General features: G+C 28.7%; 1 long non-coding RNA gene across 1 annotated transcript in view; it reads left to right on the top strand.

Annotated features, from left to right (window-relative positions):
• Positions 1 to 936, top strand: part of LOC122261005 (uncharacterized) — a 2,342-nt gene extending 1,406 nt beyond the window's left edge. The window contains exon 4 of the long non-coding RNA XR_015191391.1: positions 405 to 936. This is a non-coding gene — a long non-coding RNA (uncharacterized LOC122261005). The remainder of the gene's footprint in view (positions 1 to 404) is intronic.
• Positions 937 to 5,000: the final 4,064 nt, after the last annotated feature.

The raw sequence follows: 5,000 nt of genomic DNA, 5'->3' as shown, positions 1-5,000 counted from the left end.
TATGTATATATATATATATATATATACATATATATATACATATATAATATATGTATATATATATATATATATATATATATATATATATTTATATATATATATATATATATATATATATCGTCGCAATCAACCCCCCAAGGGCAGGTGTGCCGCCAAAATATTAGTTGTCTCTTAGTGTGCCGTCATACTAAATAGTTTGAAAACCACTGGTTTAAACACATACATACGTTCATGCATGAAGAGGTACTTACATACTACACGCACTCGTACACACAATGCATCCATGCATACATAGATACATGCATAAATATTAGCTCACGTGCTCATACACCCTTCCAAAATCATCATATCTTATGAAATATGATTCTAATCCATATTTTTTCTTCTTCCAATCAATTTTACAGGAAAAAGAAAGTGCTACAGCTTCTTTTCATGAAGGCCTAAACTGGAGTGTTTAAGAATGCAAATAGCGTAGTCCGGCGCTGGTGTTGCCACGGCCCTTGGGTACGAATTGCAGAATGCTTGCAGTCATGATCTGGGTGGAGATACCATCAGGCAAAGAGAGTCATTGCTTGCCAAGTGTATTGCAACTTCTGGAAGCTAAACTTTGCTAAAGATAGTGGCAGCGTCGCACCCTTGAAGAGCTGTTGTTAACCTAAAGGACTTATTAGGGCTCTAGGTTAAGGGGCAGCGTATGTAGACTTTAGGGAAGAGTGTGTACACTTTAAGGACAGCGTATGTAGACTGATTTATATTAAATCATGGATGTGCTTCAGTGTATCTGGTTGGCACTTACGAATACTGTGTATATTTTGTTTCTCTTTGTTAACTATAGTTGTTGTAGTAACGTTGTTTTTTTCAATATTTGTACTTCATTTGGTGATTACTGTGTCACTGATTTTATATTGTTAATAATATAATGATTTTTAAATAGAATTTGCGTATTTTAGCTCTCCTTAAATGATTCAACAGAAGTCAAATGCAGTTACGTTATTCAAAATTTTAGAACAAGTTATTTATCATAATGCTGGTAGGCTCGACTGCTATCAAAGTTCCAGTTTGGAATACTTTGGAAAAAAAAATATATATATATATTAAAGATATTCATATTTAGCTGTATTCTTGTTATTTTTTCTATACATATAAGAACTAGACCCTTTCTATTGTAAAGTGCGCTCAAAAAAAAAAAAAAAAAAAATTAAAAAAAAAAAAAAAAAAAAAAAAAAACTTCAACTTGTTAAGTAAGTGTTTTTAATAAAAACTTTATTTCTTGATAGAAATGATAATACAATTACCTACCTTTCTATCATTTAATAAAATCATGAATATACTTCTTGAAGAAATACATAGTTTACATGATTTCTAATGTTCAAGAAATTAAGACATGAAAGGAAATTCTGAGACCCGCCCGAAGTCTTTGGTAAAACTTCCGAAGTCTTTGGTAAAACTTCCGAAGTCTTTGGTAAAACTTCCGAAGTCTTTGATAAAACTTCCGAAGTCTTTGATAAAACTTCCGAAGTCTTTGGTAAAACTTACAAAGTCTTTGGTAAAACTTCCGTAAACAGTTTTGATAAAATATTTACACATTTAAATAGCAATCAGATTGAAACCACACACACACTCTCCTTTTCATATCTTTTATTTTCTTCGTGCTGTCAGCAAACCCCTTTTTTATATCTTGGTATTGAATTTTAGTTTACTATACTCACTGACTTTGTTTACCACTGATTGTAGGTTGCTAGAGAAACAGAAGGCTGGCAGATAAAGCAGTCAGTCAGTTAATCTATCAAGCCTCTCTCTCTCTCTCTCTCTCTCTCTCTCTCTCTCTCTCTCTCTCTCTCTCTCTCTCTCTCTCTCTCTCTCTCTCTCTCTCTCTCTCTCTCTCTCTCTCTCTCTCTCTCTCTCTCTCTCTCCCTCACAAAACACTCAGAAAGACCCATTATAAACAAAATAAATATACATTAGTTAAAACTATAACACGCGACACATATACACGATATATATATATATATATATATATATATATATATATATATATATATATATATATTTATTTATTTATATATATATATATATATGTATATATATATAATATAATTATATATATATATATAAATATATTATAATATAAATATATTTATATATATATTATATATATATATATATAATATATATATATATATATATGTGTGTGCTGTGTGTGTGTGTGTGTGTGTGTGTGTGTGTTGTGTGTGTGTGTGTGTGTGTGTGTGTGTGTATGTTTGTGTGTATGCGTATTTGTATGTATATACGTACGTACCTATATGTATGTATAAGTGTGTGCACCAAAAATAAAAGCCCAAGGCTATAGTGACCATTTTTATTCAAAGAAACCTTCCGAAGATTCAAAGAACGGGAGGCGGTCGACCCTGTTGAATGATGCAGACGGAATTTCGAAATCAGTCTGAATGCAAAGGCAAGTGTTGATGGACAGCAGATGATCGACCTTGTGCCTGACAGTAATTTTTAAAAATTCTGTTCACATCAACCAAGTGACTCGACCTCGTTATTTCGAAATCCTTATGTGTTCCTGTGATTCATCGTGAACTCAGTAACTGTAATAGGGACATAATCACCTTGTAATACTGTCATTAGAATTAGCTTTTTTTTTTTTTTTTTTTTTTTTTCTTCTTCTTCTTCTTCTGTGTTTGTTATTGTTTTATGTTTTGTTTTCTTATATTCTATATTTTGCATAGTAATCTCTTTATGTTTTTAGTTTTGTTTGAGTCTCTATTGATTTGAATCTAGATATTTATGGTTGGTTCAATTTCTCATTTTACTTTGTCTCGTCTGTAACTCATCAAGAATCTAGAGGATTATACGTTTCGAAAACGTATCTATTGTTATCGACTCTTAAAAAAAAAAAACAAAAAAAAAAAAAAAATACACATACATATACATACATATTCACACATACGCACATGACACATCACATGTATGGAATATATACGATATTTATATATATATATATATATATATATTTATATATATATATATTAATATAAATATATATATATATATTTATTGATTTGTATAATATATATATAGAACGTATGTATATTATATATATATATTATTTATATATATATATATATATATATATAATACATTGAGAGAGTACTTATAATATAATGTACACACATACACACACACTGTGCGACCCACCACACAAATATATACTTATGTATGGATATATATATACTTGCTAGTATTAAGACACACACACTTACTTTCTGATTGAAGTATGTGATAATGATAAATATATATATATTATATTTATATATATGATACTATTTCATATATGAGCTTTTATATTACGACGTATATATGAAGTTCCGTATATATATATATATATATATATATAATTGTATATAGTATATATATATATATATATAGTCTCATATATATATACTTCGTTCATATATTTAATATATATATAATTTTATAGTATAATATTATATATATTATATGTAAGATGTAGTTTATATATATATCTAAGATATATAATATATATTCATATATATATATCATTATATATTATAATACTATATATATGATATTTAATATATTATAACACGTGTGTGTTGTGTGTGTATCTCGCATACAACACACTCATGCAACACACATCACAGATGCTATATAATAATAATATATATAGTAATCTCTCAGTCATATATATATATATATATTATATATATATATTCATATAAATATATATATATATATTCTAAATTATTTTTTTTTACACTTATATTATATATATATATTCATTTATATATATATATATGATATATATTAGTATATATAATAATATTTTATAAATATAGTAATGTATATAAATTTTGCTATGAATAGTGATATTATGATACGTATATATGTATATTTATATTAACATACATACATACATACATACATACATACATATATGTGTAGTGTGTGTGTATACATCACACACACACACACACACACAGATATATATATGTAATATATATAATATATATATATTATATATATATGATAGTATATATATATATAGCGATTATTTATATTATATATTATACTTATTTCCCCCCATTAATATATATATATATATACATCTATATAAATATCAGAATATATTAATTATTATATATATATATATCACATAGAGGTCATTATATATATATATATATATATATATATATATACATAAAAGGACGGGGTTATAACCTAACCTAACAGTACTTATCTTACCAAAGTGTCTCTACCTCGTTAAGTCCGTTGACCCTAACTGGACAATAGTATATGAACACAAGAAAAAATAGGTTCGAGTACGTCCTTTAAAAAGGTTCGAGTACGGCCTCTAAAAAGGTTCGAGTAGTCCTCTAAAAAGGTTCGAGTAGTCCTCTCAAATGGTTCGAGTACGGCCTCTAAAAAAGGTTCGAATACGTCCTCTCTCTATATTGACTTCTAGCAGGAAGTTCCCTTATCCGTTTTCTTCCTTCAAGGATCTCTGGCCAATAAAAAGAAAACCTCACTGCTATGAACAAGCTGCCCGTTGGATGAAGAGAGAGAAGGAGTAGCTATGGTCGAAGGCGGTAAACAGCAGTTACGGTTCTTAAAAGGGTTTGAACCTCTTTTCGATCCAGTGTTTAGAACTGACAAAAAGTGCAGCATAATAGGAAAATTAAATGCCGGGAGAGCAAAAACACAGAAATCATGCATTATCATTCTCTGCAAACACCATGCATTAAAAAATGTTGCAATGTCCACGGTGCTGGTCAGAGGCTGCCACAAATAGAATAGTGATCCCCTCAAGTCCGTAGTACAAGTCCCGTTTTCTATATCGGGAAACTTGGATTAATTCGCAATAATATAGCAAGAGGCGGCCCTAGCTTTTGAATTTCCAAACGTCAGACAACTGCTAAGGGGCAAGAAAATCTATTGTAGGTATCTGTAGTCTTCCTTATATGATTTAAATA

The sequence above is a fragment of the Penaeus japonicus genome, unplaced genomic scaffold (genome assembly GCF_977035675.1).
Source record: "Penaeus japonicus unplaced genomic scaffold, GWHDUDI00000001_assembly GWHDUDI00000011, whole genome shotgun sequence".
Classification (NCBI taxonomy): Eukaryota; Metazoa; Arthropoda; class Malacostraca; order Decapoda; family Penaeidae; genus Penaeus; species Penaeus japonicus.
Note: the sequence above shows the minus strand (reverse complement) of the source record. Positions and strands in the feature narration are given on the sequence as shown.